General features: G+C 41.9%; 1 protein-coding gene across 2 annotated transcripts in view; it reads right to left on the bottom strand.

Moving 5' to 3' along the window:
- The window catches only part of ZNF407 (zinc finger protein 407), a 348,213-nt gene extending 327,284 nt beyond the window's left edge, over positions 1–20,929 (bottom strand). The window contains exon 1 of one of the 2 annotated variants that reach the window (XM_082045091.1): positions 20,851–20,929. The gene's annotated coding sequence lies outside the window, so the exon portion shown is untranslated. Of the gene's footprint in view, positions 1–6,033; positions 6,060–20,850 lie in introns of those variants that run through there. The other variant, XM_082045093.1, reaches the window with a different exon arrangement.
- Between the last annotated feature and the right edge of the window lie 1,524 nt (positions 20,930–22,453).

Genomic DNA, 22,453 nt, shown 5'->3' with positions numbered 1-22,453 from the left:
TTTGCCACATTAGCTTCAGGTTAACAAATTCTTCTGCTTGGTGACAGTCACACATTAACTAACGCATTTTAAGGTTCTTTGCAGCACACTGCTGTTCCTAAGTTTTGGAAAGAAACCTGGAGTGGCCTCACCTTTTATGCACAGAAAAAGCTAAGCTCAATAATTCTGCTGGAAATATTAGTGAAGTCTTTATCATAGTGCTTTTCTTCAGTAATTTTCCAAGCATCTGAAAGAAGTGAGGCATGTTTTTAAGATCTTCAAAAGCAAAATGTTTATGTTGCATATGCTACATCTGAGTAGGCCAAATATCCAAATCTTTACAAAACATATCAGGAGACATACATATTTTTAAATTATAAGTGCATAATACATAATGCTTTTGGTTGTGTCACAGAAACCAATATAATTAAAGATTCTCCTCTTTCATGCATTGGGATTTCCAAGTGGTCAGAATAATGAAATTTTTGTTTCAATGTTTGATCAAATTTAAAAGACATCCCACAGTCACAATTCAGCACCATCTCACTAACTATAAAGAAGAAAACTAATAAAAAAGTGAGAAAAATACCATTTCTTGAGCTGCCACCACCATTTTTTACCAGATAACAACACAAATTTTTGTATTCTTCCTACACTGCTTTTTTGTATATTGATATAGTATCTGCTACAGTTCCATACAAGAGCATCAGTCAGAAGATCTTTTCGTGCAGACAGAAGATCTTTTCTTTGATGGAAACAGAGAACATTTTGGTTGAGTGTTTTCTCTGCTTTTTTTTTTCTTCTGGTCCGAAACATAGTAAATAATTCCCTTGTGCGAAAAGGTAGAGACAGTGCAGTTAAGATTTTCAATGTAAGACTTGCATTGCCCTAATCCTCAAATGAAATTTAGAAAGTAGTAATCTTAAATTAAGATGAGAAGGACAAGCAATTTAGTGATGATCCGTAAACGTGTAATGAACTGCAAAGTTCCTTAACTTGATGCTCAATACATTTTTATTTACTTCTCATTTCGGTCATATGACAGCTCTTCAAGGGAAGGGCTATAGATGTACACAGAAGAACCCAAAGAAAGCATATTCACCGGTACTAAATTCCACTTTGATTTTTATTTTTTATGCTAATCCTGGCACTAGTATTCCCAAAGCACTTCTCAGTCAGCATATTATCATCTCCAAGTATTCAATATCCAGTCTGCAGTGTTTGTAAAGGATGTGACAGTGGAAAACAGAGTTTCTTTTTGTTTCAGTAAAAATTCCCCTTTTTTTCAGACAATTAATTCTTCCAATGAAATCATGGATACAATGAAGCAAAATCACTTTAATGAGCTCCTTAAACAGTCTGCACAAAACTGAATGTGAACAACTCATCTCACCATATGACCTTTGTGTCAAATAAACATCTTCTCATTTCAAAGGGCATAACATCCTTCCTAAATCAAACCATAGCTCTGTCTTATGGCCTTATAAAGTTACCTCCCTTCAGAGAGACTAATCCAAGAGAATAGCTTCCTTAATAAAGGAATACAGAAGACAGTATGCTTGTTGGTTCAAATGGAACAAAGATCACCTTTAATCTGAGGAGTACCATTTAACCATTACAAACTTGCAGCTCAAGAAAGCTGGAGCTTCAAACTTTGCATCATGAGTCTGTCCTTTCATGGAAAACGACTTTTATTATTTTCCAAAGGCACCAGAACCCTCACAGCAGACTTCTAAACAAGCTGTGGTCTTTCAAAGACTAAAGACTTGGAAACTTCTACACTGATGTATTTGCAGTAGTTAAAGTAACAAAATAAAAAGCCCACTGATAGTCATCACTGAAAACACCAAGTTATCTGCAAACAGTAACTTCATTTCCTCACAGGCATCGGAAAGAACTGCAACGGCATCGCGGGGAAACGTGCCCAACAGTGTGATCCACGTCCCTCTGGCTTCTGCTTCCAAACCCATGGAAGTCATTCAGGGGGATGCACAAGGGGAAATTGCCAACAAAAAGGAAGTTCTTATGAATTCCTGACATAAAGAATATATTCTTTAATTCACACACACAAAAAGAGAAGGCTCCCTAGTCCATCATCCACTCACTTCAAAAACAGCCAAATGCTGCTAAATGAAGCAATGGTGACCGATTAGATCAGCTTTGAAGAGGGAGTCAAGAAAGACAGATATAGATATACTCATTTCAAGTGCTGTCAGAATCAATAGGCATGTCCAAGACAGAGAATAAAAGGAAATGCACTTCTCCTAGGAAGTGTTGAATAACCCCCAGATTTTCAATGATTTTTTTAATTTAAAAAAGATCTGTATATTGTGATTTGTAAATTCAAATAATTTTGACTATTTCCAGAGTGAGGCATACATATAACAATAGCAATAAAACTATGCAACAGAAACTTCTGAGGATCCAAGAGTGATCGTATTTGTATAGCACTGTGATATTTACGGATGAAAAGCACTGTTCAAGCATTCTCAAAACACTTTAGAGAGTTTATCAGGTCCATGAAGGAAACTTGCAGGAAAGAAATTTTTCACATGCAATAATGAGTCCCACGGTTTGTGGGAACTCTCAGAATGACATGGCTTCATGCGAGATGCAATTCTCATCAGCTTCACTAATTAAAACTAGAGAAAAGCAAGAAGTAAATGCAATTTGAATCTCTTTTCTACCATAGGCTGTAAGACCCACTTACGTACAGTGGACCACACTGGAATTCATCAGAGAAAGTACAGAGGCACCACCTCATGCTGATGCCTGCAAAAAAAATGCTGGAAGTCTTAAGGTTTTTTCTGCACTTTGGCAGCAAAAGGTAACACTCACTTCAAATTGCTGTTACCTGGAAGCTGGCTCTTGGATTTTTTACCCTAGAAACCTGATCCTAAAAGCCCTAACTCTGTTCTCCTTTAAAATATAAGGAGTATGAATTTCTTAGACTGCTATTCTAGTGTTTAAAAGATTTACTAAATTTTCATCAATTTTTACTGAAAATTAAACCTAAGAAACAAAAAAAGAGATAGCTTCGTTTGCACCTTGTTTTATACTCCCATACCACTTGAGAAGGAACAAGAAGCCTCCATTGTCACAGTCTGGGACACATTTGTCTCCTAACACACATGAGCAGGCTCCAGGAAGCAGCAGCAGCAGCACAGGTGAAAAGGCCAACACAAGTGGCCAGCTGGCCACCCAGAGCATATTTTTTTCTTAGTAAGTTGAACCAAGAAGCACAAGGGAAGTAAGAACTAGAAAACACTGCAAGGAAGTAGGAGAAAACAATGCATTTTTTGAAATTGAAATATTCTATTTATTTTTTATATAACCAAAAAATATATATATTGAGCATTTTTCACTTACTTATTACACAGCTATTCACTAAGCAATAGCTCACTAAAGATAAAAAGGAACCTACCAGATACCATTTTAACTTAAAGGTAGGCTGATATAATAATAGTTCACATGTATTTTATCCACAATTAATACAAGTACGCCTAACATCCAGAGTGAAATAATTAAAAAAAAAAAAATACATTTAATGTGAAGTTAAAACACCAAAACTGTAGAAAAGCCATAAAAAGGAGGAAGAATGGCAGAAGATAGAAAGGGAAATTCAACATGTTTTAAATACTAGTATTTTCTGTGTAATCGTTTTCTGCCTTGCCTGTAGCTCCTTAATGACATTCCCTTAAGGAAAACCAGGCCCACATGGTTTAGCTTACTGTATCTATCTCCATCTTTTGAATGACTGGGGCAAAGAATGCATACAATAATTTGTGTGCCTATGCAAACGCTTCTCAGTGTTATTGTGCATCTTGTTTTCCTCCTGTCAGCAGCTTATTCAAGTAGCTCAGTTGAAAAGAGCTGCAGAGTTTTTGGCTGAATAGGTAACATAAAGAGTTAGGATTATTTGTGTGGTACGTTAACAAAGTTTCCAGAGAAGTATACAAAGTGTATATATGCTTCCACAGAAAAGGTGAAATTAATAAAAATAAAAGCATTCTGATGACACCTGGTGGCCACTGCACTCAAGGAAGTAATTGCATTTCATCTGAGAAAAGCAGATCAAACAGGAATGTATTATGTGTTTCTTCGACAAACATATCTACAGAAATGACAGCTGGTATTATTATCAATTAGAATATATATATTCATTGGAACATATATGTTTACATATCTGTATATGTTTGTGCTATCGGTATTAATACACACAGACATCCTCAACAATCTGAATTATTAGCTTATGATATAAAGACAAAACCTGGGTTTCTGTACAATAAAATAGACATGAGCACACTAGCAGTATTTCAGCTCAATCCTGTAAGGCACGTGAAACACAGACTTCCTTTTCAGATTTTACTTTCCAGCTCGGGTGCTTAAATAAGGCAAAGGGCAAAGGGGAGCAGCATGGTGGAGGCAGGGGCTGCCTCGCAGCAGGGGGCACCTAGGAGGTCTCTGTGCTATAGGTGCTACCCCAAATCCCTGCCACGACACCTCAGTCCTCCCGCACACTTCAGCAAAAGAGAAGCAGCAGCAGCCTTCGCTTCTTTGTGTCAGTCACTGGATCTCTAACGAAAAGAAATGAATATCCATCATTAAAAAATAGTATAAAAAGGTGATAGCTGTACACATTTCTGAGCTACAGAGGGGATAAACCCTCCATGCACAAGGGAAAAGCTGCATGTCAAATCACACCTTTGCTCCTTAATGGTTTCTTATAATACGTGCAAGCAATCACAACAGTACTGCCAACTCCTTCGCAACACATAGAGGGATTTTTTTTCACCCAATAACCCTAGGTGATCATCACTAAGACTTTGCATAGGTGTGCAAAGCTTGGCTTTCTCCACAAAAACTGCTATCTGCTTTCAAGTGAACAAACACATGCTTTAGGTGAAGTTGCTAAACATCCTTTAAAAGCTACATATTAATACTTCTGCACTCTGAACAGTTCGGGGGGTTACCATGGGATTTTAGTCTAATTTTTATCACTGTCGGTATTAAGGTGGAAACCAATACAAGACAGCAATGGGAGGTGGACAGGTGGGACAGGACCATCATGACTCCAAGTACGGGCACTATGAGATGATACAAAAACTCTTTGTGACTTCCATGATACCCGTAATACCAGTCAAAAGAAACTACTATGACACAACATGGGCCTCTTCCCTTCCACACCCCCAGGCCCTTCAGCAGAGTTAAGCCATGTAGCTACAAAAGGTGCCTTCGCTCCAGCAGATGACAGAAGAGAGGCTGAAAGCCAAGCAGGCTTCCACTTCTCCTCAGCAAAACCCACATCTGGTCAGCAGACGGAGAGCAAAGGTGAATAAGTGAGGAGGCAGTGCTATAGCCACGGGCTCTGTACACCCAGTAGAGAAGGTCCAGGAGATGCCTCAGCAGCATCCATCTTGGACCACAGTCCATACAGTGAAACCACATCTCCCCAGGACAGGTCCTGGCCAGCAAGAACTGAAGGAGGGAAAGAACACAGGAAGAGAATGGACAGCCCCTTGCTGATATCACCATCACATATAAAACCCCTACTTACCCCTTGTCCAAAGCACTCACAGTACTTATACTTTGGAAATAAGTACCATGAAGGTTTCAAATGCCTCTACTTAACAATAGTACTCATTTAACCCTATGTCTATTTGTTTCAATGCAACAAATTTGGTACCTACCTACATTAGTCTCTGAAATTCAGCTATCTTGAGAATTAGCAATGTGCCTAAGTCCTCTCCTATGCTTGACATGAGACACAGTGCACCCGCGAACAAGGACTCACCTGGCAATTAAAATTTTTGTTTCTCCTGCAGGGATGCTGCATGCAGTCCAACGTCAAGAAAAGTTGTGCTGGGACCAGACCGCTTCCCTAATACTTACAAAAGTTACACTCCTTCATTCTGTTATATCTAAGAGCTGCACTTTGCTTACTAGTTTTCTGTTACTTGGGTATCTAGTGTGCAAAATCTTCTCAATATTTTGAAGCGCACCATGTAGCAGTTACACAAGACTACAGAGCATTTCCTTCAGTTGTTGGCTTACCACAAACCTGAATCTCCGGTTGGCACCCCACGCTATCAAACAGCTCCCTGGCCACTATCAGTGACAGAGCCCAAGTTGAGGGGAGTCTCCTCCTCCCTCCCCCCGAGCCCAGTGGCCACAAAGAGCTGTCGGCTGGCGTGATCAGGGTAGCACTGCTCCACAGGCTGGGGAGACACATGCCAGTCAACTCAGTGGCCTCAGCCGCTGCCTCCTGCTCTCCAAAACCCTCCCGGGCAGGGGTGCAGCATCGCGTGGCAGGAGGTCACAGCAGAACCACATGGTGCTTCTCCAGGCAAGGGGACCTCAGGAGTTGGGTCACGGCTACAACTCATGCACATGGCCTCTGTGTTTCCTTGATATATCGCTTTCTCTTGGGAATGTGTTAGGAGAGTGTTATTGCTAAAAATAGTACTAATTCTCTGAAAAGCACAGAGTTAAAATCAATCCCACAAACTTTCCTGAGATCAATAGGTTTTAATGAACACAGAAAACATACTCTGTGGCCACCATGAGCAAGTACCTGGAGAGCAAGCTAGAGTAAGAAATTACACTTGCACCAACACTTTCCTGGGAGGAAAAAATTGACATATTACTAAGTAGGCTATCACTCAGCTCAAACACCCCTAGATCTGAGGGAGGACAAGCTCACCCTTCTGGGCAACCCACGTGGTGATTTATCAAGGCAGAGCGCAGCCAGGACCCAAAGCCACTTTTCCCCACCGTTGTCAGGCAGGTTTTGGCACTTTGTTCTCAGCTGCCCCAGCATCCCAAACCGCAGACCCAGCCTTTTCCTCTGATGGAGCAACACGGGTGCAGAAAGTGGACTGTGAGCCAAACGGGCTGCTGCCTACAGCGGCGTGCTGGCAGAGCACGTTTTTCCCTCAGGTGGTAAAAATAATATTTAGCCCTGTGTTTCAGTCATCAATAGTCATTTTCTTGGTATTTGTCCCATGAAAACACTCTTAACAAGTGCTACAGGACCTCTTTTCCCAGCTGTAATCATCAGTGGAAAAGAGACAACAGTCTAAAATTAAAGCTTACAGACAACACGAGCAAAAATGTTGGTTTATGTCTTTTATACTGAAACCTAATATTCAGTGTGTTGTTCCAGCTTGTATTTTCCAGAAGACTCAGGCAGTACATCCTATGTTTTCCAAGAACTACAATTCAGATTTTTGCTTTCTGGTAAATTCCATAAATATTTGATAATCAAATGCAACTTCTGTTTTGTCAGCTCTGCAGCACTCCTCATTCTAAAGCACCAAATTCTTTTGCTTTTTATGTGAAGCATGAAAGGAATTCACTCCTAACAGTAGTCCTATAGTTCCATTTTACAATTTAAAATACCAAATAACATATGCACCATTTTTCCAGAATCTAGTATCCAATATTATTCCTATAAACAATACAGAAGACTTTGCTGGTTAAACCTTTGTTACAACACAAATCACAGCAATATAAATATGCAAAGGTTCTTATTACAACCATTATACTTTCCTCATCAAATGCCTTCTGCATTATCGTGCTAAGGAGAGCTAAGTATTCTTAAATGCACGTACAATTAAAAAAAAAAAGGCCATTTAATGGCTATGAATTCCTCACAAAATCATCTCCCCTCCAAATGCATACACTTGGACTTTCAACTGCTTAGTAGGCATCCTAATTCAACTATCTGTGTTTTAAATGACTCAAATACCCACAAACATCTAAATCGAACTGAAGTCACTGGGAACAGGGCATTTGAAAGTCAAGGTATTTCTTTAGATGCTTAAAAAGGATTCAGAAAATAATGTCAGATATCCAGATTTCATTATTGTATCACTAAAACTTGTTATTCAGAATTGAATAAAATGACATAAATCCCCATTTTTGTAATTAAAATTAGGGGGTTTTTTTTAATTTTGAAAACTCGGCAATTAAGAATGCTTAGCTACATTAATAACTCATTCTCCAGAATGCTTCAAAAGAAAAATTAAGTTATATTAGACTATTTTTAATAACTTGTAGATTTTAAAGGTGCCCAATTATAAATGTAAAAAAGACTACAGAATAAAGGTAGCAAATGCACAAATTCAATGCTATTAAAAGGCAGACACATGAGATCTCATGTATCTTGTGCCATTTGTAAAAAGGTTGTTTTATTATCAGTGTAACTAATCACAATGAAGCCATCTCTTACAACCAAAGACATTATAATGAATTTTCTTTACAGCTACAGAGAAATGGGATTTGCTGTTCCACATCAAACTAGAACAGGCTGTATAAATTCTTCTTCATATTTATTGTTAAATGTAATTTTTATCTATAAAATCAGCCATGAAATATTAAAAACTGAAACAACAAAATTTATATCCTTTACTTAATTTAGTTTAAACGGTCTATTCACTAAAGAGAGGGAAAAAAGGTTACATACGTATTATAGTGCGCCCTCCCCTCTTCCCCCTAAGCATTTCCATTATAAACCTCCTGGTTTTTGGAATTTATAACTCGGTTGTAAAAATTCACTTCATACTTAGGTATACTTTTCCTTTTACAAATTAAAAAAAAAAAATCTGTTGCAGGAGGAGGGCAAGAAAATATGTGAGAGAAGGAAGAAAACAGACTAAGGACTTTAATGCTCAGCCACTTAAATGAGTAAATAGGGGCCATCTACTGTAATTCAGACCCACATTGCACCCCCAGGAACCAGTGGGAGATGATCAGCTGCAGTCGCTGTCTGGGGGGGCACAAGGGCCTGAAGTCCAGGGATGCTCAGGGCTGCCCCAGATGATGCTGCACTCCTTCCTTTAGAGGAAGCCAAGGCCACGGTTCAAATGTAGCCTTTATTTAGTCTGTAACTAACTTTATCCATCACAAAAGGAGCTCTCTTAACAATTCTTTAACTGAATTAATCTGGCACATACAGAAAGCAGAGGATATTTCCAAAGTATGTATAAACTAAAAAAAATTCAGTAGAAAGATATTATTATACCTACACACTCTCCTGCCACACTCTCAAAAAAGGTACATGAACAAAAAGAACTACAACGTAAGAATTTTAAGGATCTAGTAGGCATTGATATCATAGTTATTTTGATAGAATAATTTTATTTGCCATAGAGATGAATAGTGAAGAGAAAGAATGAGAAAGTTGGTGCTCTGTGACAAATAAAACCTTAAAGCAACCAGACTCAACAGCAAAGGCTGCAAGTGTAAAATCAGTGCCCAACTTATGGAGTTTATGCCAGGTCACCAAAAGGAAAACAATGAAAGAAAAGAGAAGGCTGAACTAATCAACAAGGATGCTCTAAGGCAAGGGTGTCAAATTAATTTTCACCAGGGGCCACATCAGCCTTGCAGTTGCCTTCAAAGGGCTGAATGGAATTTTATGAGTAGTTACATTTACACAGTCCTAAAATTGCATTCGGCCCTTTGAAGGCAACCACGAGGCCGATGCAGCCTCCGGTGAAAATCAGTTTGACACCCCTGCTCTAAGGGTTCGGGTGGCCCTATGGAACAAAAATCCCCACTCAGTTTCAAAAATTCAACAGTCCAAAATTACGTAAGCTTGTATCCACCAGGGATGTCAGGCACTACAGAACTGCTCAATGTGAAGCTTTAAAATGTCTGCAACAGAAAGTGAGAGCTGGAGTCCTGAGTTAGGTACTGGTTATCTCACACACAATGCACAGATGGAAATAAAAAGCCAGTTCCTGCTCAAGCCACAGGGGACAGCCTCCTCGGCCAGAGGAGACAGACAGCGAGCACAAGTCCTAACCCCAGAAAAGGAGAGTTGGTTGGTATAGCAACCTGGAGAAAAGGAAGAAAACACTGGCTCTGCTGAGCTACTGCTGCACTGTTTACCTCTGGGGAGCCTGGAAAGCCTTGTTCTTGCACCCCGGGCATGTCAGCTGCCCAGGGGTCCTGAAAGCCGCCCCTAAGCAAAGCCCGCTCCTCCAAACCTGCTGGAGCTGCTCTGTAAAATGTCCCCTGCTTCTGCAAAGAGCAGAGCTTCAAGCCTGCACACCTCACGCAGGGACCAGTGGATCTTCACAATGATTCAGTATAACCCACTTTCACTCTCTAAGTATTTTATTTTTTATGTTAATAAGTGCATAGACACCAAGATTTTCTATTAGCATTCATTACATTCATTTATGGTAAAAATGCATCCATTACAAAAACAGGTATTGACCAAACGTAAGCGAACACATACTAGTTGTTCTACCTTTCAGCTGTTAACTTAGTGGAAAGACACCAAGAGTCCATTAGAAGCACTTCATAGAACTATTCAAACAAATAAGTATCTAAAAGAAAAACCTTGACAACTTTGCATTTTATAATAAAGAACATTTTACAAAGTCCTAGAATTTGGAGGAGTACTAGTCTTGAAAATGTGTAATAGCTTTAAATTACCCTTATTTGGAATGACTGGCATGACTGTATTATCTCTATGTTTTTATATCGCTTTATCCAGCCAGCTGGCTGAATCATTAAAAATATACAGGACTGAGCTTCATTTTGACCTGCAGTGACTCCTATATGTATTCTCAACATTAACACAAGCGCTGAATGCTACTAATCTTCAGCTTGTAATAACTGATCAAAGAATACTGCCCTGTAATTCACTACAAGCTAAAATCATAGTGCTGAACTGTGCATTTTCAAACAAGTGGTTTATAGCTCTAGATTTAAAATGCAAAGTTTCCATTATATTTAATAATTCAAATGCATGCTGTGTTATGGTTACATTTGGTGACTGGATTAGTAGTGCCCCAACTGAGCTAAACAATGCCTTTTTCCTATTAGAGTTCATATTACCATATTATCTATTTGTTTAAGAAAAGGAAGAAAAAAAGCACAGCAAGGAAGAAGGAATAAAAAAGAAATATGAATATCAAACATACTGAAAGACAGTGAGGACCAAGACAGCAAGAAGGCCTAGTATCAGCAAAATCTACTCTAGCTGAAAGCAGAAAAGCTGCAATATCTGTGCATTTAAAGTATGAAAACTTTTGTAAGAAAAATAACATTTTCCATTTGTCAATAAGGGTTCTCATTGAGTCTGTTTCCTAGGGGCAGTCTCTACAAATTTAGGGAACACAGATATTGCTGTCAAAGAGCGGACTCTCTCAGGCTGTCAACTTCTTAATCAGGGTCTGACTTCAGTAGAAAGTGTGAAACTATGTAATTATTTATGCTTGGCAATTCTGATGGTTTAGACAATTCCAGCACTATGAACATGTTCTTTTACAAAGCAAAATTCTTACTGCAATTTTATTTTAGGGCATATACCACTCTTTTCCTCTGCACTTGCTAGGTGGTTTATTCAAACAAAATTGAAATGTTATGTAAAGTATTTCTCCTCTCTCAAAAAAGATACCATTGAGCTTAGAAATGTAATTTATAAAGATGAAAAATCATTAAAAAATAAAATCAAAATAAAACCATAGCCACAGTGATATCAGCTGAAGGTTTCTCAGTATTGTCAGATTAGTTGTCATTCAAAACTCTGTAATTAGAAGTCAAATGACCTTGAAGTACTTACAACAAATGTATACGTACAATATTATTTGACCCCATGAAAAGACACACTCCTTACATTTCTACACTTCCATACAACATTTAAGTATAAACTTCAGAGATTAATTTTGTTTTCATGTAAAGTATCTTATTTATCTTCATATCAGCAGCAGATTTGAAGACAGGCTTGTGTGCCTGAAAGCCAGCCTACTTCTCCATCTTTAGTAGTTGGTGTAACTTATTAGCTCTGCCTGTATGCCACCTCCTAACAAATCTACCCCTGACAGGGTATTAACCCATTGCATGCAAAATACAAAGATACCCAAAAAAAAGTTCATTCAACACTGTACCCCAAAATACACTATACTGATACCAGCAACGTCTAAAACTGTGACAATGTGAACAAAGAAAAAGAACAGGTCTCCCTGCAGGTAAACGTTCACCTGCAAAGCTCAGCATGTTTTTCACCTGGAAAGGGAAAAGAAGCAGCTCTGACTGAGCTGGCAAAATGCATTGTCAGGTTTTCATTTGTCTTCTCTGAAGAACTGTCTACTCTACCTAATAAACTTGTATGCAAGGAAGATTCCTTGGTATTGAGATAAGGAGCTCCTTATGTCTCATCAGGTGTCTGCTTTGGCGCAGCAGAAGGGACACCTCCAATGCCAGACCCACATCACCCTTCTCTTCAGTCTCTTCTTCACCTTCCTTCCTCAGGTTGACATCCTTATTGCAAACTCCTTGGGCGACACAAAGAAAACCAGACAGAGAACAAAGCCGACATTCAACACTCTGCAGTTATCATCAGAGGCACACACAAAGGAGTCAAAGAAAATACTTGTCAAGAATTTTCAAGATACTTAGACTTAGATTGGCTCTCAAATTCACAAGTCTGTAGCTTTGACAATTAAAGTCTAATCAGAAACAACTTAAAAAAAAAGTTTCTTCATAAAATCTATCTGCACAGTTCCAAGTAACGACACTACTACAAAACCTCTGCTCAAAAACAAAGATCTATTTTTTGGAGTAAGATTTGGACCAAAAAAAAAAAAAAATCCAATTTTATTTCTTTGTTTTTGTATGCACAAATTAGGAGGTGGAGAGCTTGTGTCAGGTTCTGATTTTGATCATTTTGACGCAAATTGAAAAAAATTCTGTTAAAGTAAATGGACATATTCCGAATTATAGTCAAGTAAATAACATCAAATTCTAGTCCCAGGATTTCTTTCCTTCCTGATTAAATTACATTAATGTACGCTCAAAACAAACCAACTACTGCTAGTCATACTATTTTTTTTCAGCAGAATAACTTCACTGTTAACAAAACACCACATACACGTGAAATTGTGAGGGTTCAGGCCATCTATGCAAAGCCTTGCAATAACAAGGCTTATAGCAACATTGTAGTATGTGGGCACCAACAGATCACCCTAAATGTAGAACAGAAGTGAACCTGCTTCCTGTAAGGATGTACAGGCCACTGTTTTTCCCTAAAATACTTTCTATTAACCTGATACATATATGAGATATCAAAAAACACACCACACTGTCTTCTTACGTTGAATGTATGAGGAAAAGGCCCAAAAAATAAATATTGCATCTTCGTATTCCTAAAAGGTTTGACATAGTATTTATTGCCACATTATCCCTAATTAGCAGTTTAAGCTTGTTAACAAGAACAGTTCTTTTCATTTAAGGTAAACAGGAATTATTTTTCCATTGTATAGGTAAAACTTGTAAATAGGACAGCTCATAAATTCTAAGATGAGAGAAACTAAGAAATGATTCATTAAGGCTTGGGTTATAAATTCAAAACATGAAGCATAACGTGCTTAAAGAAGAAGGTTTTATTTTTAAAAGCATTCATTAGGCTCTCATCTCCAAGCCTCAGACTTGTAAATAATTTAAAATGAAAATGCAAACAACAGGGAGAAAAAAAAACAAATGCAAGTCAAATCATTCCATTGTTGTACCAATAAAACTCAAAACAATAGAAAAGAGGTTGGCATATTTTGAAGATACCATCCAGAAAACATTTTTATGTACTGTATCTTTGAACCTAGATATTATGCTAGCACTGGATCCAATCCAAAAAAATTAGCTCTGACTTATAACAAGCAGGCTGTGCCCAGTAAAGGATACAAATGCTAAACTAGTAATTTTTAGTATTTATTGCACTTTGTTCTTCAGCTGCCAAAACGAACAAGCAAGCTGCAGCTTATGGATGCTTTTAGATATTTAATTTTTCCATTTTGACTTTTTAGAAATGTATACCTTATTAACAATTTATATAACATAAGGCAAGAACCCCCTTCCTTTTAAAAAGTAAGATAAATCTAGGTTTGCCTCACATGGGGAGCACGAAAAGAAACAGCCTTTACTTCGCTGGCATCAAAAATGGGAAGAAAACAAAAATAACAAATCAAATAGAAAACGTGAAAGGTGGAGAAGGACTTTTTAAAAGGGCATGTAGAGACAGGACAAGGGGTAATAGTTTTGAATTGAAAGAGGGTAGATTTAGATTAGATATGAGGAAGAAATTCTTCATCATGAGGGCAGTAAGACACTGGAACAGGCTGCCCAGAGAAGCTGTGGATGCCCCAACCCTGTAAGTGCTCAAGGCCAGGCTGGACGAGGCTTTGAGCCACCTGCTCTATTGGGAGGTGTCCCTGTCCATGGCAGGGACGTTGAAACTAGATGATCTTTAAGGTCCCTTCCAACCCAAACGGTTCTGTGATTCTATGAAAACAAAACACAAGGATCACTGCTGTTGTTGGTGCATATCCAGTGTCCCAAATCCAATGTCAATACGCCCCTGCATAAAGTGCGTTACACAGCAAAGAACTAGGACAGAGCAACATTTTGCCTTTATTAATTTATAGCGTTTGTACCCTTCTCCCAAGTACTTGAAACAATCCAACTTAAATGCAACATATGATTTCACTTAAACATTCAACAAAAGACAAGAATGCAACAGGCATTTATTTTATCCTTGCTAAAACACCATGTGGGATTGCAAAACGCAAAAGTGCAGTATTTCTATGGCAAGGTTCTTGGGAAGATAGGCATGTGTGCTGGGCATCACATGAACATCAAGACATGCTCCTCAGAAGCCTTGAGCTTACTGCCCACACCCCACGTCAGGAAATCTGATGCTTTTCAGCCTCATCAAGCTTCCTGCGTGGGTGCAGACAGTGAGCAGGAAACCACAGAATCATAGAATGTTTATGTTGGAAAAGACCTTTAAGATCATCAAGTCCAAGCATTAACCTGGCACTGCCAAGTCCACCACTACACCACATCCCCTATCACCTCACCTACACGTCTTTTAAACACCTCCAGGGATGGTGACTCCACCACTTCCCTGGGCAGACAATGCCTGACAACCCTTTCTGTGAATAATTTTTTTCCTAATATCCAATCTAAACCTCCCCTGGCACAACTTCAGGCCATTTCACCTCAACCTATCACTTGCTACTTCAGAGAAGAGACCAACACCCTCCATGCCAACAACCTCCTTTCAGGTAGTTGCAGACAGCGACGAGGTCTCCCCTCAGCCTCCTTTTCTCCAGGCTAAACAGCCCCGGTTCCCTCAGCTGCTCCTCATCAGACTTGTGCTCCAGACCCCTCACCAGTTTCATTGCCCTTCTCTGAACTCTCTCCAGCACCTCAATGTCTTTCTTGTAGTGAGGGACCCAAAACTGAACATGGGATTCAAGGTGGGGCCTCACCAGCACAGAGTACATTGGCACAATCACTTCTCTAGTCCTGCTGGCCACACTATTCCTGATACAAGCCAGGATGCTGTTGGCCTTTTTGGCCACCTGGGCACACTGCTGGCTCACGTTCAGCCGGCTGTCAATCAACACCCCCAGATCCCTCTCTGCCAGGCAGTTTTTCCAGCCACTCTTCCCCAAGCCTGTAGCGCTGCCTGGGGTTGTTGTGACCCAAGCGCAGGACCCGGCACTTGGCCTTGGTGAACCTCATGCAATTGGCCTCAGCCCAACGATCCAGCTGGTCTGGATCCCTCTATAGACCCTTCCTAATCTCCAACAGTTCAACACTCCCACCCAACTCATGTCAGCTTCAAACTTACTGAGCATGCACTCGATACCTTCATCCAGATCATTGATAAAGAGATTAAACAGAACTGGCCCCAATACTGAACCCTGTGGAACACCACTCTTGACTGACCACCAACTGAATTTGACTCCATTCACCACAACTCTTTAGGCCCGGCCATCCAGACAGTTTTTTAACCCAGCAAGAATACATCCATCCGAGCCATGAGCTGCCAGTTTCTCCAGGAGAATGCTGTGGGAAATGGTGTCAAAGGCTTTGCTGAAGTCCAGGTAGACAACATCCACAGCCTTTCCCTCAACCACTAAGAAGGTCACATCATAGAAGGAGATCAGGTTGGTCAAGCAGGACCCGCCTTTCATAAACCCATGCTGACTGGGCCTGATCACTTGATTGTCCTGTACGTGCCATGGGATGGCACTCAGGATGATCTGCCCTATAACATTCCCCAGCACCAAGGCCAGACAGACAGACCTGCAGTTCCCCAGATTCTCCTTCTGGCCCTTCTTGTAGATGGGCATCACATTTGCTGAACTCCAGTCAATTGGGACCTCCTCAGTTAGCCAGGACTGCTGATAAATGATTGAAAGTGGCTTGGTGAGCACCTTTGCCAGCTCCCTCAGAACCATTGGGTGGATCCCATTTGGCCCCATAGACTTGTGTGTGTCTAACTGGTATAGCAGGTCATTCACCACTTCCCCTTGGATTATTGGGGCTTCATTCTGCTCCCCATCCCTGTCTTCCAGTTCAGGGGACTGGGTACCTGCAGTCCAACTGGTCTTACTATTACAGAATGAAGTAAAGAAGGCATTTGGTACCTCAGCTTTTTCCTTGTCCTCAGTCACTATGTTTTTTCCTGCATCCACTAAAGGATGGAGATTCTCTTTAGTCCTCCTTTTGTTGCTAATGTATTTACAGAAACATTTTTTATTGTATTTTATGGCAGTAGCCAGATGAAGTTCTAGTTGGGCTTTGGCCTTTCTAATTTTCTCCCTGCATAACCTAACAACATCCTTGCAGTCATGAAACTACCCGGCACCTCAAGTGAGCTGCAGGTACACAGCAGGTGTGTGACTGGGCTGCTGCACACGCACCTTACAGCAGATGATGCTCACTAGAGGCACCAAACCTGCCAGGCAGCACATGGGCTGCTGTGGCAGTTGCACCACCCCTGATAACATCCAGAGCTTTCAATACAACAGCTGATGGCTCTTTAGCACCTTTTATGTCCCACCATGGCTGGCCTCACATACTCACCTTGGTCAATGCCAAACATCACATCCTTCCTCAGCTGCAGCACCAACTCCAGTCACATACACCCCTCATTTAGGGGGGGAGGAGAAGGGGTGGAACCACTGGTCAACAAACCAGGTGATCAGTTAATAAGGGGTAAGTAAAATAAGAAAACTTCCATGCGTATTAAACATAAACACCTAGAATGGGCTATAGACTCTTCTGTAACTACAGACTCTTCACTGGCAGACGGCAGGAACAGGATCACCAGAAGTCAGAGCTGCAGAGCAGAAAGGTAGGTATGGTTAAACATACAACTTCTTTCTCCAAAGCAAAAGAATTTCTGCAGGTGAGAAATTAGAGATTACAAGGACAACATCTTTACATTTTTTGCTTCTTCACTGGTTTTATATGCACAGGCTAATAAACACTTGGAGCTTATGTCTTAGTACAGGCAAAATTACAAAAATAAAGTATCCAGTTTAGAAGAAATTAGGTATATTTTGTTTAACCTTTCATACACTTTTGTGTAATGCCATAAGAATGTTTACTGCAAAGGCAGACAGACCACAGATTAAACCACTTGGACATTATCAGAGAGATCTCACATGAACTTTGACACTCTGAGCCAGGCAACATTTAAGCGGTTGGGAATGCGACCTCCTGTGCAGCACTACTCCTAATTCATTCTCTCCAAGACGTCCATGGTTACTCCTATGACTCTCATTAGCACCAAGCATCACTAGAGAGGCACACTGCTGATTTCCTATACGCATCTGTGTCCACCAAGAACTGCTGTTGTTCACCCTGCTCAGAAGGAGCGGCGCTTGCAGGCCTGTGCTGCTGATGGCCAGGCTCTGGGCACCTCTGCTATCCACAGCCAGCCACAAACAAAACCTTTTGGGGTAGAAGGGTAACCAAGAGTGCCCCACCAGCCGCCTGCTGACTATTAACCTGTCAAAATGGAAGTACTGTTTCTGTTTGGCTCCTTATGTCATACAAAGCACAGAAAAGAGACCACGATGCCAAGTGGCTACTTTTGTGAACAACGGAGCAACTCTTCCTTCCCCATCACCACAACCCTTTAATAAAAAAAGTCACTGAAAGAGTAGTATCCACTACATCTGTTGAATCATGTCAACTTGTCTTCCCTCCCACGCCCTATTGTTGGAGATGTGCTTTCAGAAGAACCACCTATACTCTAGGATGTGCAAACTAAAAAGTGAACCCAGTAATTTTAACATGCACCTTAATAGCAAGGCATTAATTTGAATGAATGAATGACTAGACCAGACATACCTTAAACCAATGTTTTTATATGAGTGATGGGATCATCCATTCAGGGCAGCCTTTTTGTTTCCCCAAGAAACAGAGTATTTAAATACTAAACCATCTTAGGAAATTTGAATGTAGGAGCTAATGTAGATCACCAATTCCAGTTCAACCACATTTCATATGCCAATCCGTCTGTAAATTTTAGCTTGTGCACAAACCCACAAGTGTGTGTACATTCAAAGATTAAAAAAATAGGTAAAGCTATGTTTTTCTTAATTTTGTGCACACTAATACAAAAATGCTGTTCTTCATTACAAAAGACTGTTTTTAATCAAGTACTGTGACTGACATCTGCTTCACACACATTCTTTCTCCAAGTAATGTTTTTTCCATAAAAGGAGACAACATAGCTTAAGCTTTAAAAATGTTTCTAACAGAGAAAACTTTTGTGCAAATAAATTAGAAATTTTTGATGCTGTTAACTACACAATAGTTCCTACAGAAAAATGATAGGAAAGGATTGACTCAATGTTTTTAACTCAGGTCATTTGAATTACATTTCCCAAAATGCTAATAAAACTGACATGTTTGAACATACTGAAAAAGTCACAGTCCATCATCACGCTGTCACATCAGTGCATTTGACTTTTTTCAAAATGTATGGATTATACAATTACTGCCAGGCTCCATATTTTATATATAAAAGCTACAATCTGATTATACGTCCATGCTAAAATAATTTATGAAATAAGGGTGGAATGACTGTAATGTTACTTCTATGATGAATGTAACTTGCTGTGAATAGTCTAGGAGATTGCAGGAGACCAAACAGAAGCCTGTAATTGTCTTCATCTTTCATGAACAGGTGTGACCTGGGAAAAATATAGATCCCAACATCCAAAGCTCCAGCCTCATGCGAACATCTTGATTACTCATGTTCTGATATAGGAATAGAAAAGAAAATTTATGACATTCACAGGCCACACCTTTAGATTATTAAGGTAAGAATCAGAGCGAATTACATGCAATGTTTAAATTATATGCTAGTCTATTATGGTTTTGCACCATCAGCAAATCACTCCTGCCACCACTACCCTTGCACTTTTGGATTCCCATTATTTACTGCTCTCTAGGTGTTACCATCATGCTTAGTATGATATAGATGAACACGAATACATGAAAAAAACCCAAGGTCTTGCAAGTCTGCATCAGGACAGCTACACAAAGAAGGCAAGAGGGTACAGGAAAACAACTACGTGAATTCTGAGATCACCAATAGCTACAGCATAAAGATGACAAGCTAAATGCTTTTTTTCTTTTCTTTCTCCTTAACTGACATTATAGTTTAAGATTAACATTATGGTTCACAGGCCACACTAATTATTTGAAGGTGCAACAAGAAACTTGTCGTAGCAAGGAAATTCAACAAGATGATAACCTGTCCCTCAAAGGCCACCTAAAACAGCTAGTTTTGGTTTAATCATCTTTCCCACTGAAGAAGCATACTTTTTAGAAATGTATGAGAAATTGTCATGCCAGTTATGGGAACTGATTCTCCTTACTGCAACCTGACAGGTTCCCTGAAAGTCTACCAACTCCCTAGAGAGGACAAAACCACGTTGAAAAACATGAGATCGCAAGACCGCTCTGTTAGGCGATTTAAGCAGAGCAAAGGGAAAACGGCTACAACTGGTTTTTTTGTTGGTTGGTTGAGTTGTTTTTCGTTGCGGGGGGGGGGAGGTGTGTGGAGAGGGGGCAGGGTGTTTTGTTGTTTGGTTTTTGGTTGCTTGGTTTTTGGTTGTTTTTACCACTTGGCAGGAACAGCTTACAAAGCTCCCGCAGTTACACGCGTTGCCACTCACTGACAGCTGCACAACTTCTCTAGCTCATGTACGCTCGCACTAGAACAGGCTTCGGGAAAGGAAAATAAGAAGGGGTTTGACCAGCAAAATCCTTTCCTGGCAGAGCTGCACGGCGACAGAAGTCACACCTTCCTGCACCGCACGCATCAGCCGAGCCCGGGCCGGGCCCCGCCGCGCCTGCGCACACCCCGCACTGACGGCGGTCACGCATACGCACAACGGTGAAGGGCGCGCTGCCCAATACCGTCCCGTGGGGCGGCGCAAACGGGCCTCCGCCGGTATCCCCTCATTGCCCCCCACAGAGAGGGAGATGCGGGAAAACGACCGCAGCCACCACAACCCGGCCCCCGCCAGCCCCGCGGCCCGCGCATGCGCAGCGGCCCCGGCCAGCCCCGCTGCGGGGCGGGCGAGGAGGTTGAGAGGGCGCCCGTGGAGCACAGGCCGACCGAAGCCGCAAGGCAGCCGGCCCAGCGCTCCCCCTGCCCGTCCCGCCGCTCTCCTCTCTCCCCCGCCCACCGCCTGCGGCAGAGCGGAAGGGAAGTGCCGCGGCCCGGGCCGGCTGAGGCAGCCAATGGGCGCGCGGGGCGTTCTTCCCGCCCTCGGCGCCTCGGCCACTCGGCGGGCAGCGGGGGAGGAGCCAGGTACGGGATTGGCTCGGCAGAGCGCTGCTGGCCGCCCGCCCACCAGTAGCAAAAAAAACGACGGTAGCACAGAGGCCCAAAAAGCCCGAGGGGAGACGGCGGCCACACCGCCAGCCAACCGCGGCCTCGCAGCCACATAAGCCCCCCACCAGGGCCCGAAGCAGCAGCCCGCCCCGCGCCGCTGAGCAGGGGGGCGACGCGGCCGCGTCCCGTCCGGCAACACTTACCGCGCGGGGGGAGCCGTCCGCCTCCGCTTGTGATGATCTTGGTCACAAGTGGCGCGCCGTAGATTCGCCGTCTTGCGTCACACCCGGCGCGGGGAGGGAGGAATAGGAGGGGGGTGGGCGAGGCCCGCTCACGTGACGCGGCGCCGGGGCGGGAGCCGTTGAGGCGCCGCTCGAGCGTCCGGCGTCGCGTGCGGCCGCGGGCGCGAGGGGCTGCGCCCATCGGTTGCCGCGCGGGGGAGGGAGGCAGCGGGCGCGCGCCGCCGAGCCGCCATCTTCCCCTTCCGGGGCCTGGCGGCGGCAGCAACGTCGGTGCCCTGGGCGCACCGGTGTGCGGCTGCTGGTCCCCGGGCCGCACGGTTCCCTCGGCGGGCAGGGCCCCGGAGACAGGCCCCAGGGGTTGGCGCTGACCCTCCTGGCTGAGGAGGTGCGCGTCAGAGAGGCCGCAGGCGCGGGTCCCGGGCGGGGGAAGGCGGTCGGTGCGGACAGGAACCGACGGATGGGGTGTTCGGAGTTGAAAACTGCACCTTCATTTGCGCCTGGCAAAAGAAGCCTTGTGTGCGTGTGGCCAATGCCATAGCAGATCCTGGCGTTGGGTTGCACCTTTACAACCTTTGTGCGGTGCAGAGGTGTACATAAAATAAATTGGTGGTTTTACAGTCTGCCTCGGCATGAGCAGTGCAGTGAAAATCAGCGTTTATCCATGGCATAGACGTTTTCAAGGCGTGGGAAAGAAGTAGATAAGACAGCACACATCAGTTGTTCACTAAGTTTATCAACTGGAGGCCATAAAACCACCAAGCTGTAATTTATGTATTTTTCAGAGGGTGCAATTCAGAGTGGGAATATCTGAATGAGGCAGTGAAAGGGGGGACCAGGAAAGGGAAGCAGTTTGTAAAACATGTTACATCTTCTAAGCTCATGAAGAAACCATAATATTGAAACACTTCATGCTCTTTCCCAGTTTCTTAAGCTAAGTCACATGATCAGTATAATATTAAAATTAAAAGAGTGTAGTCTAAAGAGTTTTGGTATCTGTCATGGAATGGAGTTGCTTTTCCACAGTTGCTTATGTTTTTGAAAATGCAGGTTTACCATTTATGGTTTTGTTACACAGTATTTTTTAGTAGATAGAGTATCTTAGTTAAACAGCATTTTGTCTTCCTCAAGGCTGTTTCGGGGCATGAGAGGGTCAGTGGAAGAGAATACACTGTGGTGAATACGTTTGGAGTTCACTGACTTCTTTCCTGTCGTACAGTGTATGTAAGGCACAGTCAGGCGTACTAATTAGGCCAAACAAGTTGCAGTTTCATTTAGCCAATTAGTCATTGGCTAATCTGCTATCCTTACAACACAGCATTGCTGGAGTGGGTTGTGAAGACTAAGAATGGTTCAAGGATGAAGCGATCACTGCAGCCTGAGCCATTCATCAAATGAAAATGGAGAACCCAGATAAATGCCCACAGTCTTGGTAAAGATTGAAATGAATGAACAAAGTTTAAAACAGAAGTATCCATAGATAAAGTATCACACAGAACATAAGTAAGAGAAAGATATCACTTGGTCCAGTATCTCAGGGTTATAGTATGTATTGTAGTTGTCCTCT

Source organism: Streptopelia decaocto, assembly GCF_964273445.1.
Source record: "Streptopelia decaocto genome assembly, chromosome: 2".
Taxonomy (NCBI): Eukaryota; Metazoa; Chordata; class Aves; order Columbiformes; family Columbidae; genus Streptopelia; species Streptopelia decaocto.
Note: the sequence above shows the minus strand (reverse complement) of the source record. Positions and strands in the feature narration are given on the sequence as shown.